The sequence below is a fragment of the Triticum urartu genome, unplaced genomic scaffold (genome assembly GCF_056163025.1).
Source record: "Triticum urartu cultivar PI428250 unplaced genomic scaffold, HENAU_Tu73 scaffold645, whole genome shotgun sequence".
Taxonomy (NCBI): domain Eukaryota; kingdom Viridiplantae; phylum Streptophyta; class Magnoliopsida; order Poales; family Poaceae; genus Triticum; species Triticum urartu.
This window is the reverse complement of record NW_028260831.1, coordinates 15,651-30,000: the sequence shown is the minus strand read 5'-3', so window position 1 is coordinate 30,000 and position 14,350 is coordinate 15,651. Positions and strand designations below refer to the sequence as shown.

The window sequence follows — 14,350 nt, the reverse complement described above, 5'->3', positions numbered from 1 at the left end:
TGCAGTTATCCTTATTTAGCAGAATCTAGTGAGTGTTCCATTAAAAGGAAAGAGAGCTATTCGTTGTAGGATTGATCCAGACAACCCAACCTAAGTCACCTATTGCGCCTAACCTAAGTATAGTGCCAGTGGTCGGCGAGGAGAAGTTCATTCCTGTAGAGAAGAGAGGGGATCCTATTTCCTTTCCCCCTTTCCCAGTATGGCAACCTTATCTTCCAGCATGAAAGTTGGTATCAGAATGAAACAATCCAATCCATACTTGTGGAGTGCTCAGTTCAGTTCCTGATTTCTCTCAAGCCTAAACCGGAAAAGGAAACCTATTACCCGGGGTCCCCCCTTTCGGCTATCTCATCTGCTGTTCCTCGACTCTCAGGAAGGTAAGATCATCAATCAATAGTAGGCTGCTGCTCTGTGCAGTTAAAGATGGGATCCAACCTGTTCTGTTTGCTTGTTTCCTATAATCTGTGCTCGATTCCATATTTCTGTATCCTTCGATTCCCGGGACAGATCTGATCTCCTTTATACTTACCTCAAACAACGAGCGAAGTCGAGATGTTGATGAGAAAGGGGCTTTTCTCAAGGCCAAAGAGTGCTCTTTGAAGGCTACTATGCATCCTTACGAATACAAGAGTGGTTTTTTTTGTTTTGGGTATAGCAGGACTTGAACCTGCGACCATTAGGTTAAAAGCCCAATGCTCTACCAACTGAGCTATACACCCGATTTTACAAGAAGGCTTGGTGCGGAAAAGAAAAGAGGGCGGCCTGGCCCCTTTTCTTCTTATCATATCACAAGGGCGCGGCTCTGTATGGTATAGTACTGTGGAGCAAGTTTGGGAGTCCTTTCCACTCATTGAGGATTCTATCTAAAAAAGAAGGTCAACGGGGGAGACTACTTTGAAGTCCGGGCTGAACAAACTACTTCTCCTGCTACCAAAACAGAGAAATAAGGAAATAAGATGGATTCGTCTAATAAAATACCCAATGCCTGTAGTTGAAGAATTGTTGGATGAGTTATCTTGTGCTGTTTGGTTTACTAAGCTGGATCTGAGAGTTGGTTACCATCAGATAAGATTACATGAAGCAGACGAATACAAAACGGCATTCAAGACCCACGTCACTATGAATTTTAGGCTATTTGGGCTCACAAATGCACCACCCACCCTCCAGAGTGCTATGAACACAATTCTGGCTGAGCTGACTAGGGTTTGTGTACTTGTTTTTGTTGATGACATCTTAATCTACAGCAAATCCTTGCAAGATCATGTCACCCATTTGCAGCAAGTATTTGACCTTCTGAAGCAGAATCAACTATATGTGAAGTTGAATAAATGTTCATTTGCTCAACCACAGATAGAATACCTGGGTCATGTCATTAGTGGGCAAGGGGTGGCTACAGACTAAAAGAAGATCCTCACAGTGAAAGAGTGGCCTACTTCCAAGTCAAGCACATTAGAGTTTGGGCTTAGCAGGACAGGCGTTTCATTCACAGGAGCTTAGCTCATTTGACTGCTCAAAGACTTAAAACACCAATGCAGCACAAAGCTTTCCTTTCCTCAAGCTCATGGGATTACAATATACCATCCAATAAAAGGCTCAGAGAATAGGGCAGCTGATGCACCACTATCTAGATTACATGAGCCAGATGAACTCAATGCCATTACTTCCTGTCAACCACAATGGCTCACTGATATTGTTGCAGGGTACAGCAAAGACACATTCACCCAGAATTTACTATCTGAATTGGCAGTCCTGAGCACTCACAAGAATAGCAAATATTCATTGCATAATGGGGTCATTCGATATAGAGGAAGAGTATGGGTTGGTGCAAACTTCTAAATGAAAAAAAACATCTTGCAAGCACTTCATGCCAGTGGTATTGGTGCCCACTCTGGCATTACTGCTACTTATCACCGCATCAAGGCACTATTTGCTTGGACAGGAATCTTTCAATCAGTGGAATCTTTTGTCAACAAGTGTCAAATCTGTCAGCAAGCTAAGGTAGAACATTAAAAACTCCCTGGCCTCTTCGATCCTCTACCCATTCCTGATGAAGCATGGTCCATTATCAGCATTGACTTCATCACTGGATTACCAAAGTCCCATTACTATGATTCAATTCAGGTGGTGCACGAGACAAGCCAAACAAACAGAAACCGAATTAATACCGAAGAACACAAGCTGTGGGCCGTAAAGTGGAAACGGTTGCAGGCCAAAGCTGTCCCCCTTTGCCACTAAGACTTGAATCTTTAACCATCGGAATACCCGGTACTCTCTCTACCAAACAGGCAAGATAGTCTTATCTTGAACTCTGTCCCTTCTCTAATGATTGACAGGTTTAGTGCCTGGTAGTAAGGGTATTTTGTGGTCTATTGTCCTCCTAGGAGGTCACTCTGTAGGCTCAGCAAACAATTCACTGAAGCCATTCAAGACCGGTTGCAGGGCAGACAGACCATTGACTTGACATGACCGTAATACATACAGAATAGGAAGGATAAGCTATAAGATAGAGATCCGGATTGTTGTGCTCCGGAATAAAGAAGAATACCATCTTGTCTAATCAAATACGAATACCATCTTATTGATTTAGTCAGCTTGCATCAACACATAAGATGTGATATGAGTAGTGGGAAATAAACTCTTCTTTGATCACTTGAAACATAGTAGAAAGCATCCAAAACAGAATGAAATGCTGTTCAAAAGAAGAAGCTACCTGGCCCAACCACTACACCATTTTGCCTAATGTGTGACTACCCATATCAGTTACAACATCTTCCGTTTCCAAGTTTTCAGTGCCTTTTTCTTATAGTATACAAAATAGGATTCTGGATTGCTCTTCATTTCGTTCAATTTATCCCCTTGCTTTTCAACGTATATATATTAACCCGCCTTGTTTACCTATTTCTTCTACAATTCACATGACTCATTGAAACCAACTTTCTCCTTCCTACATTTTATCTCTACAGCAGTTATCCTGTATAATGATTTCTTTTTGGTCGCTACTCTCCTAACCGACGAGTCGGAGAGGATACGAATGTCCATTCACCCTACCACCCATCTTCCTTCTAGCTTCCTTGATCAACGACGAGTAAAGATCCCGGAAAAGATCCAAGGGAGTACAATACACTTTATATTCACGTCTTGAATAATGAGGGGGGTAAAGAAGAAAGTCCGATTTCTCTCTCCTTTGCGGATATGCCCTTATTCAGCTCTTGAAAGAAAGAGAGATAGAAAGAGAGAATGATCAAACTCAACTAGACGGCAGTTCCTCTTGTTCAAACCTCTCTTGCCGAGTCTTCTCCTCATAGCGAGTTTCGCTCTCGCTTCGCGTGTCCTAAACATAAAAAAAAGAAAGAATTGATTGTGAAAGACAAGTGTTTCATTCCCCTCCCTAATCGTTGAAATTCGAACTGTCCGCTAGCTCCTCCTTTGTTTGGATTATAGCCCTTCCTTGGGGATTTACTATCCAAAGTAAATCTTTCCAGTTTCAAATGCTACTATTTCTTCGTGGGCAGAAAGTCCAAAATCTTCTTTTTCCGGTACTCCTTACTCTTTTCTCTCCGTCGTCCTACTTTCACTTCTACGGACCTTCTATCCATAACGAGTTCCAGGATTGGTGAATCGATGTGGGAATAGATAAAACGATTGTTGAGTACACAGTATAACCGTGTAGCTCATCCAGAAGATCATCAATGACCGGTATCGGGTATTTCTTTTTTACGGTTTGCGCATTGAGTTGCCTATAATCCATAGGCGCCACGAACCTTCTTTCTTCTTGTAAAGAAGAGCCGGTGAGGCATGAACTAGGTTGTAGAGTACCATTCTAGAGTAACTCCTTGATTATGGCTTCAATTTCATCCGGTGGTGTGAATACCTATAAGGCCTTTGATTCACTGGTTGACTATCGTGAGGTGAATCCGATGGTCACATGGTCTTTTAGGAGGGAGGGTAGTGGGTTCTAAGAACACATCAGAGAAAGAGGACCAAACCTGCTTGAGTCCTCTTCTACATCTTGAGTACTTCCCACTCCAATGGATCTAGTTTTTAGAATAGCTTTGATCCGGCCATGTAGAGCACTCATAGAGGTCCGGCTTCACGTCAGTAATCTACCACACCCATGCTAGAATTCAGTAGAGTCCCCACTCGCCAACCGCGATGTCTTGGTTGAGAGGCCCCACCTACCCATCTTCCCACAGTTTCACTGAGGTAGTACCATCCCCAATTCGCCACTTCTTGTGTTGATGTACTAATAAATTGGTTGAGGCAATCGACTTCAATCAGAGGAAGCACTTGTGCACATCAACTTAGGATATCCCCTCCGTTCTACACCAGATTATGCACTCACCTCTGGTATAATATAGGAAAGGAAGACGCCCTTTCAGTGCACGCCAAAGCAGCTTTGCCTAGAAGGCTTCGAAATACACTACTAGGTCCCTCATTCTCAGTCGGCCTTCACAAAGCGGTTTGCACACCTTGGACCAGCTGGACAGATGTTCCGGCCTTTCTCCTATTAAATGCATCTGCCACCTTATTTTCCATTTTACCCCTAATATTCCGCCTTTGAAAGTCAAAACTCACACTTGCTCATCTTAGCATGTAGCTGATTCCGCAGAAAAAGTGTTAGCTGCAAGTGCTGTTGATGCTCCTTCAGTGTTTTACTGTCAAGAAGTATATCATCAAACCAACACAAATCTTCTGGGCTTGAACACATCATTCATGAGTGCTTGAAACGTTGCAGGAGCATTTGTAAGCCCGCATCACATTGAATTCATAGTTACAGGGTTCTGAATGAAGTTTTGGGCTTGTCTTCCTCTCTCATCCTGATCTGATGATAGCCAGATCTTAAGTCAATCTTGCTGTAATATTTAGCACCACTCATCCAATAGGGCATCTATGTGCCGGAATTGGGTATTTCTTCTTTACTGTACTGGCATTCAGCTGCCTGGTTTCAATGCACATCCTCCATGTCCCATCCTTCTTCTTCACTAACAGCACAGGTGAAGCAAAGGGGCTAGTAGAGGATTGTATCAGTGAATTCTTCAGCAATTCCTCAATTCTCAATCTCAGCCTTTTGCAGATGTGAGTATCCGTATGGCTTCAGATGTTTGGGCTCAGTACCTTCGGGGGTATATAGTGATCATGGATTCTTTTTTTTTGTAAGGACTTAGGTTCTTGAAACACCTACTCTTAAGAGTTCAGTAGGGTTGAAATTGGATCAGAGATCAGAGATGTTAGGTTTACTGAGTTGACCATGCACCATTGAGCCATCATGCAGAACTAAGCTTGTTCTGATTTAGTAGCAATCAGCTCTTCTCCTTCCACCTGGTACAGCTTTCCTCCTCCCCTCTTGATTCCTTCCAGCACCACTTAAACACTGCGGAAAGGGTTTTGACCAGCTAGTCAGATTGCCCCATTACGGGTGTGTTACGCCAGAAAGTTCCTCAATCCTGTGCCTGTTCCCGAGCGAGTCAGTCCCATTTCGATGACGAACGACACGATGTGTGCCTCCATAGAGCTTCCCATTTGACATTTCTCCATCGCGAGAGATTCTCTCCAGCCACAGGTTCCCCAGTGGTACGTCCGGGGTCGGTTCAATCAGTGCGCTATCAGTCCAGTACCATTAGCTCTCCAAGGGTCGCAATCCATTCTTTCCGGGCAAGCCAGTTCAGTTCCTTTCTGGTAGCAAGAGATCCCATATCAGATTAAGTAAAGGGATTACCTAGCTAGCGCATATCGAAGAGTTGGAGACTTCCTGCCACTATAGAAAAAGCCGTTGATGGATCAATTTCTGTAGGTGGGTCTCAACTCGGATCGAGACATTCGGATTTGCCGATGAAGAGTACTGCCTTGGAGGGGTAGGGGTTGTAGGGGAAGAACCAACCTTTTGTAGGTAGCAAAACATCTCACTCAGTAACTAAATTAGAGTTCGATCTTTTACGTTTGTGTTGTCTTTTTGCATTTTTGTTTCGATCCGACATCAGATCTGAGTTATTGTTCACTGACTATATCTTAGACCATTGCGATCTCTTTCTTTCACTTGGTTTTTCTTCCTTCCCTTCGGTACTCCTTAACTCGGAGATACTCCTTCGGTACTACTTGGCTACTACTTGAACAGATGGGTTTAGTCCCTTCCTTCGGGCAACGTTTTCTCCGGGTACCACCGGCTTACCACCGGGTTGAAAGAAATCCCTTACTATTAGGACATAGTGTTCGGTACGACTTAAGGCTACTGGATTGACTTTCTTTAATGTTGCATCTGCTTTCAACTATTTCATAGCCTCCCGTCCCGAGCAAACGTCGAGAGCAGGGGCCAAAAAGTAAAATCCATAGAGTTGGGGACTAAAGAGACTCTTTTTTTACAGCCAACCATGAAGAGAAGAGAGTCTCAGAGTAGATTCGGTAATGTTGAGTCGATCTAGTATGGAAAATTCCTCGCTGTGCGCTCGCCTTTTGCCTGCTTCTGCTTCATCTGCAGATCGGATTCCTTCCCCAGAGTTCTTACTTATAGGCTTTATAGCCAAGCAATAGAATAGCTGCTTCTTCTAAAGCGGATTAGAGTGCGACGACCAAAGCTACGGAGCGGCCTCTACCGCTTTCCCTACTGTTCTGGTTGAACTAGGGCTTTGGCTGAGCGACCACCTTCTTCCAGTATTCTTAGCTTACTGTCTGCTTCCTGCCTGATCGGTGCTGACTGACTGTTCTTGCTTGTCTTGGGCCTGCTCTAGTTTTGGTGCTGCTAACTAAGGGTCGAATTTCGTGACTTGATGAAGAGGAAGCCGAGTATCTTTGGTCTTGAAGAGTCAGGCCAATCCAACCGCTTGCTCCTGCCCAACTCAGTCTCAGTCGTACCATAATGCGCCTGGACTCAACACTTTTCTTGCTCCAAGACCACCCTCTAGCCCTCATGTAAAATAGATGACAGAATTGTAAACAATCATAGAATGATTTAAGCTGAGGAACATAGAGGTCTCTCCCACAATTTTTGTCATATACCTCTGGAATAGTGTTGAAATCACACGCCACTAAGCAGTTTTTTAAACCAAGTGGTTTATCTTAGTGTGCTAGCCGCTGCTTCATTTCGTATAGCGATAACGCTTTCTCTTTCTTAGCGCTCCACCCCGCGGAGAACTCTGGTTGCGCTTTGGTTGGCTTTCTCTTTTTTTCGATTTTCTCTGACTTGACTCAGCTTGACCTACTTGACTCAGCGGTTAGAGTATCGCTTTCATACGGCGAGAGTCATTGGTTCAAATCCAATAGTAGGTAAAGCCGGCCGAAACCCCCGCTTTTGCCAGCATGACAGCAAGCACAGACTGGCATCAAGGAGTAGAATGACCAAAGCATCGGTTGCTTCCACTTGTTTGTTGCCTTCTTCGACCGACAGACAAGGTACCCCCCTCTTTTTCTCTTGCGAACCTACGTTGAGCTTGGGACAACCCGCGACTGGCATAGGATATTTCAAAAGCGCCAGGATCCATCCTTCTTACGAACCAAGAGCACTGGAGAAGCGAAGGGGCTCGTGCTGCGACGAATAATGCCATTGTTCATCATCTCACAGATTTGCTTCTCAATCTCTGTTTTCTGGTGGGGTGCATATCTATATGGCCGGACATTGACTGGCACTGCACCTGGCACCAACGGAATTTGGTGGTCACAGGCACGACGAGGGGGTAATTCCTTTGGCTCCCGGAACAAAGCATCAAACTCCTGTAGCAGTTCTTGAACAGCTGGAGGTGTCTGCTCTGCAGGATCAGCATCCAGAGTAATTGCTTGCAGATCATGCTCCTGGTGAATCTGACGCACTTGCACACACTGGCTAACAGCACCCCGTTTCCGCAATCCTTGCAGCTTACGGACAGAGATTGGACGGCAGGAAGGATTATCTTGAATGCCATTGAGAGTGATGCGGCGCCCTTTGTGCGTGAATTTCATACGACGATGACGCCAATGTACCCACATCGGGCTATGGTCTTCGAACCGCTCTTGCCCTCCCCTTTCACTTCCATAGTGGTCTTCTTTGGCCGGCCCACTCATTTCACTCTCAAGCTCTCTGAGAAGAGAGAATCCGATTCAAGATGTTTCGAATTCAGCCTTTCCTTCATGTTCGTGCTTTAAGTCAGTTCGTACTTTTCAGTATATAAGAGAATGACTGAACTCGCGTTGAAAGCTACTAAACAACGGCTGACAGAGACTCATAAGAGGGAGAGCGGTAGCAAAAATGAGATCTTTCGTCTAGACAGAAGAGAGATCCTTTCCTTCCTTTCTATAGGAAATGACTGATGTTGCTAAGTCACCTTCCGCTGCTCTTGCGTCATCCCTTTTCCAATTCTTTTTGTATGGCTCGGTTGCATCCGATTGATCGATCCCTAGTCACTGATTACATGCATGAGTTCTTTGATTCACTACTGACTTCTTCTGTGGAGCCGAGTTCGCCGACTGAGACTACTTGAAAAGAATTTTCGACCAACCGATCTCACGACGATGAGTCACCCACATACTTAACAAAAAATGCAAATAGAAGAGCAAGTAAATCAAGCTCAATTACAACTCACTCTGATCAAATAGCACTCAGGTATAGGATTTCCAGCGGAAAGGTAGCCTTGCTCGCTTCTTTACCCTTGTACGCACAAATCTAGCTCATAGCAGCACTTTCGAGTTCGGTTACTTAAGTACAGAGATTGGAACAACTTAGCGCGGGAAGTCCCATATCTTGTCTTAGCCTCGCCTCACCTATTTCCTCATAACGAGATCAGAATGAAATAGAATGGAATCTCAAGTCTTAGCTAGATCAGGGCTACCACGTTCCCTCAGACGAAAAAGAAAAGAATACTAGACCTGTTGGACTCGCAAAGTAGGATCAGGCTTTTTCTACTAGAAACAGAGGAGAGCGAAAACTAAGTCAAAGGGGGAAGAGCTGTTTATGAGCATTTTAAGGCCGGTTGACAACATCCAATGTCTCCCACGAGGGTGCCTGAAACTCCAGTTTTTCTAGGCAGAGGTAGGTATATATATATTTAACACATTTTAGTTTGTAGGAAGATTCCCCGCTCTGAAATTTTTTCTATTTGGAGCTTCTTCCAAAGAGGTTGGGATTCTAGTTTCAATTGGATGTGTCCCGGTAAGATCGTTAACGACTGATATACTGCCTGAGACAGGGCATGCTCTCCCCTCTGCGTATCGAGAGAAAGAAACAACTTCCTGATTCCAGTTTCTTTCATTTATACCTACGATATCCACGCTAAAGATGAAAACTTTTGCAGTTCATATCAGCCTGAATGAGGAAGTAGAGTCAGTTTCGTCCATAAACTGGGCCGAAGATCTGACAGAGGTTGACTTGCTGGCTTGTGAGTTGCCAGCTCCGTAGTTGATTGCTAACCATAGGATAGTGACAGCCAATATTCCTATTCCTGCTTGTGTGCTTGTTTGCTATTCTTCCTGTTCCTGTTACGAGACGACCTCGGCTCAAGCTGACCCCACACCGAAAGTCGTCAAGCAGTCTTGGGCTCCATCAATCAGTGAGGAGGAAACCAAAACCTGTTGGAGTTCCCCGCCATCACCTCGCCTAGATCCGGGGGTTCATACCCTCCTGTAGCAGAGATGTAAGTCGCAAAGGCTACTTGCCTGCCGAGGGGGGAGAACTACCTAGTATCAAATTCACAAAGCAGCACATTTAGTAGTTGACATCTTTCTTTCTCGTTTTCATCGGAAAGGAGAGTTTTCACGTTAAGCAAGAAGAGCTACGAGTTGGAGGGCTATTTCACCGACCGTCACTTCTCCTTTGTATCTGCCGAAGACGCAAGTAGCCCAACGACAGGCTTGTGTGGAGTTGAATGACAACACGCAGAGGTCTTTTGGCGAAACTGGGGGCTCTTTGTCTAAAGGAAGGGCAAAGTCAACAGGCCAATCCCAGTTTCAGAATTGGAAGAAGCAGTAGGAGGTTCACCATCAGAAAGGCATGGGACAACAAACTCTCTTAAAGCTTTCTTCGAATAAGTCTTTCGCTTGACTTGGCTCAACGGCTTTAGTTCAGTAAATGCTTTCGTATGAAGCTTGAGTCAAGTCTAGTCTCATGCAGTGAAGATCGTCAAGCAATCATTGCTCGTCTCTCCGAAACCTATTGATAAGGAACGCGTTCAAGTGTATGGAATAATCAAACCTTTCACGTATTTGTTAACATAGCGTTGGACGATTGATTCCTCTCTTTCTCCATGGCCTGCTTCCCATAACTGGCCTTACTAAAACTTACGAAATGCTAATTTGACCTAAATTTCCGGTTAACTGCTGACTTTCTTTGCTAGCTCACCCGAAACTCTGTCTTCAGGAGGAAAGCTTGCTTGAGTACCTTACTTGAAAACAAACCGCTTGAGCTGTAACCGAAACAGAAAGGTTTGATGAGCCGCTGCTTGCTCTCTAACTGCTCTTACCGCTTCTTCTTCTTGACCTCTGCTCACTGCTGCCAATGCTGTGACTGCCGCCCCTATCTCTAAAGCTGCGGATTACAGCTCCTGATTCAAGCAGTTTTTTTTCTGAAGTATGAGTCTTGTTTGTGACATTCAATTCCAGAATGAACATTCAAAGGAAAAGTAGTATGGGACGCTGCTTGCTATTACTGACTGCGGCTGCCGACCGAAGAACTGAAGATCTTCAATCTATGTTTGAGTGCTCTTGCGAAAGAAAATAATTTCGAATGAAAAAATGACTTCAAAAATAGGATAGGATCGCGGATTCCATATATTTTTATAGAAAGAAAGATACTGTACTCCGCATCTTTACACCGAATCCTTAAAAGCCATTTAATGCCTTCTTGCCTGCCTTCAGTTCATGCCTTCAGGCCGGCCTGCTCTTGCCTATGAATGAGATGCCTACTTCCCATTAAGTCAAAATACCTCATAGACATACATATTTTTAAGAATACTTAGTTAGTTAAAGAGAAAGATGGCTTTTGACAATTTTTTTAGTCCCCTCGTTCCCGAGCAAGAAAACGGATGCGCTAACGCGCAACGGCTTTCGCGCTAGTTGCTCAATCCGTTGCTTGTTCGGAAGAATCCGCAAATGAATATTCTTTATTTCCTCTCGGACAGGCCCTCTTTTTTCATTCGAATGTACATCTTTTTCGGTAATGATCATCTACAACTGAAAGACTGACGTCTTCCTCTACTCGATCCTTAGTTATACAATCTCCCTCCACCTCAATTTTTATGATCCTCATAGCCTTTTTTATTCGCGTCCTCCCCCTGGATCTATTCCTGCCGCGTCCACGTCCTCTGCCTCCAGCAACTAGAGCTGCATCATCTTGTTCATTATTGAGAATAGGCCTCTTCTCACACCGTACCAGTTCTTTTTGCAGTTGAATCTTCCCGTTCTGGCTTATTGAGTGTATAGATTCTTTTTGAAATGCAATCTATTCCCACGTCACTCTTCTCATAACATATCCTGTTCTCCTCACTTTGATTCTGGATTCACCGGTTGATTTAAGACGGGGTTCTATGCTTTCTAGCCCCATTTGACAAAAGTGAGCTTCCCCTATCTCTTTTGTAGGAATCAGATAGCAATGCTCATTCGTGAATAGCATTTCATGCTTCCGCTACTTCGTCGGAGAGATCCATGGAAACTCAAAAAAGAAAAGCGGACGGCATTGTTCATACGATAGCCGGAAAAGTAAGTTCTCCCGCCGGCTATTCAAAAAAGAAAGACTTACTTATTCATAAACTTCCTTTTATCGAGCATAATAGCTCTTATACGCTTGTACAGAGGAGTATAAAACAATGTATATATATATATAGGTGTTTAGTATCCTACAAAAACATTAACATCCAAAGCACCGTAAGCTTGCTTTCTCTCCCGCTGACAGACAAAGAAAAGGTTTTTTTAGACTTTTCTATGGTAGGCCTACGCTAGTGGAATATCTTTTTTGTTTGTATTCTAGCTTAGCTCTCTCTATTCTTTGCTTAAGCTATCGTGTCGTGTAGATGGATGGCATCTCCCTATTCCCACATCCCCGGATATGATTAATGCATGGAAGCTAAGGAATTGGGTCATTCTTCAGCCCAAGATGCAAGCATTTGGACTCCATCCGAATATGGCAGTTGAACTCTTATAATAGGCTTGGCTCTGGAAAATGGGCTTATCTTGGGCAAAAAAACGCAAATAAAGAAGAGCTTCTTGTTTCCAAGCGGAACTCGAATGGGCTGCTAGCAGATTTGTTGGGGATGGCAAGTTAACACCGTGGGTAGGCTTGCCTTTCACTCGCTCTGGCACATTTTGGCGGAACGTCAACGTTATATATAGTGGAATTCTAGAGGTAAGTTAATGTTTTCAAAAATCCAAATGGAAAAGGATTTGCAAAAATATGCAGATTAGAAGCTAGTATCTCCAGTTTTATGAGAGAAAGAAGAGGAAGAATCGGCGAACATCCTAAAAAATGGTACTTTTGTCTCAATCCGATCAAAAACAAACATATTCTATTGTGTGTTGACCACCGGGAAACGAATGGATTAAGATGAAGACGGACGGTTCAATTAGCGAGCATGGGAAGGCTTGTGGAGGTTTAGCAATAAAAAGGGGATATATGCGTTCTCTCAAGCAGTTAAGAACAAGACCATACTCGAAGTCGAGCTCTTTTGCATCTGAACATGTATTCAAATAGCAGCTGAAAAGGAGTGTCAGAGGATTTGGATTGATTCGGATTCCCTAACGTAAGACATGGTCTACTCTCAAGATCCCAAAGTCCGCAGCTAAGGAAAGCCCCTTCTTCATAAGATCAAGAAAGTACGAGCGTCTTTCGAAGATTGGAAAATCTCCCATACTTGGAGAGAAGCAAACCAACCGGCCGATTTGCAATTGACTATGCTTAGTAGTTGACATCTTTGGTCTTCACATTTTCCCTTCCATTTTGTAAAGTTAGTAGAAGAGGATAGATCCGGTAAATTGACGAATGTCAATCTTCATTTTTGTAGATTAATACACTGGTAGGGGTCGATCAGGCAAATCCCAAAGCTGACCCCCGAACAGCTGCCGGACTGCTCTACTGATCTTCTCTCTCTTCAGAAAAACGGAACCTTCTCAAAGACTCCCTTTGCACTGAGAACACAATTCAGAACCCTCCTTCTCACAAGAAGGCAAACCTTGTACGTTGATCGAATCTTCTTTCGCATCCAGAAGAGAGGCTGTGGGCTATCCGAGAGAGTGGTTCAGGTGACTACCGGAGTCATTGATTAAGCAGGTCAGATGGGCTTAGTAGGGCTCGAACCTACAATATCACCGTTATGAGCGGTACGTTTCAACCAATTAAACTATAAGCCCAATCGGATCTCTACGGTACGTTTCAACCAATTAAACTATAAGCCCAATCGGATCTCTACATGCCGGGAAGAGCGGACAGAAAGAGGAGACCTTTGCTCTATCTCCTTCTTCCTCTTCCCGGGGCCCCGGAGGGGTTCTTTGGCAAGCCCTATTAAAGAAGCTAAGTGACTTTCGTCACTCAAGTAGTGAGTTTGAGAGTGACCGTTAGGGCGACCACTTGTACTTCTAGGCCTTGGCGACCTATATGTTACGCAACACAGCTTCACTCGATTCAGTAAATCAATAGTTCAAACCAGCCCACTAATAGCTTAGATAGTGGCCCTTCCACTTTGGTATAGTTGACCCTACCTATTGACTCAAGGTTCATAGGAAGGGGGAACCCAGACGTAGTGGGATGTAGGCTTCAGTTGTTTTGGTACTTTTTCACTACGTCTTATTATTTGTTTTGTAACCGGCTTTTCACCGGCAGGTCAGTAGGCCTTTTAGAAGGCGAACAAACGAAAGTTCTCCGCGGGCGCTAGCGCTATCTTGTTCGCTTTTGTCAACTGAAGTCGCGCGTAGCGCCAACTAACTGATAGCTGATAGAGCGCGGAGCCCCTTCTCTAAGCGAGCAGAGCCATTTCTTTCTACTGTCGTCAAAAGAAAAAGAAAAGTACTAAAGGCGAAGGGCATTCTGTTGTACAGCTACTTTGGTATAGTTACAAAGGTAACCGGTAGGTGACTGTTGAATCGACAGTAGTTACGAAAGGGGGAAATAGCTCAGTTGGTTAGAGTGCTGGTCTGTCACGCCAGAAGTCGCGGGTTCGAACCCCGTTTTCCCCGCCCGATCTTCCTCTTCCTGCCCGACTCATTTTGAAAACACTGGAAGCTGCTGATCCCAGCGTAGCATTCAAGACAATTGTTCCTTCTTCGGTCTCCCTCCACCCCCTTCGTTTGTTGTGGGTCTCACCGCAGGCACTTACTTAATGAATGAGTGAAGATCTTCCTTCCCCCCTTGTGTCTTACCAAGGACTGAGTTCCCACTTGTGGCGAAAAAAAAAGTATACCATCCCAC

The 14,350-nt window shown here is 44.3% G+C and overlaps 2 non-coding genes across 2 annotated transcripts; one reads left to right on the top strand and one right to left on the bottom strand.

The window, feature by feature from the left end:
- Nucleotides 1–646: 646 nt before the first annotated feature.
- TRNAK-UUU (transfer RNA lysine (anticodon UUU)) lies at nt 647–719 on the bottom strand. The gene has a single exon. It is a non-coding gene; the product is annotated as a tRNA-Lys (tRNA).
- A 13,325-nt stretch (nt 720–14,044) lies between these two features.
- Nucleotides 14,045–14,118, top strand: TRNAD-GUC (transfer RNA aspartic acid (anticodon GUC)). The gene has a single exon. It is a non-coding gene; the product is annotated as a tRNA-Asp (tRNA).
- Nucleotides 14,119–14,350: the final 232 nt, after the last annotated feature.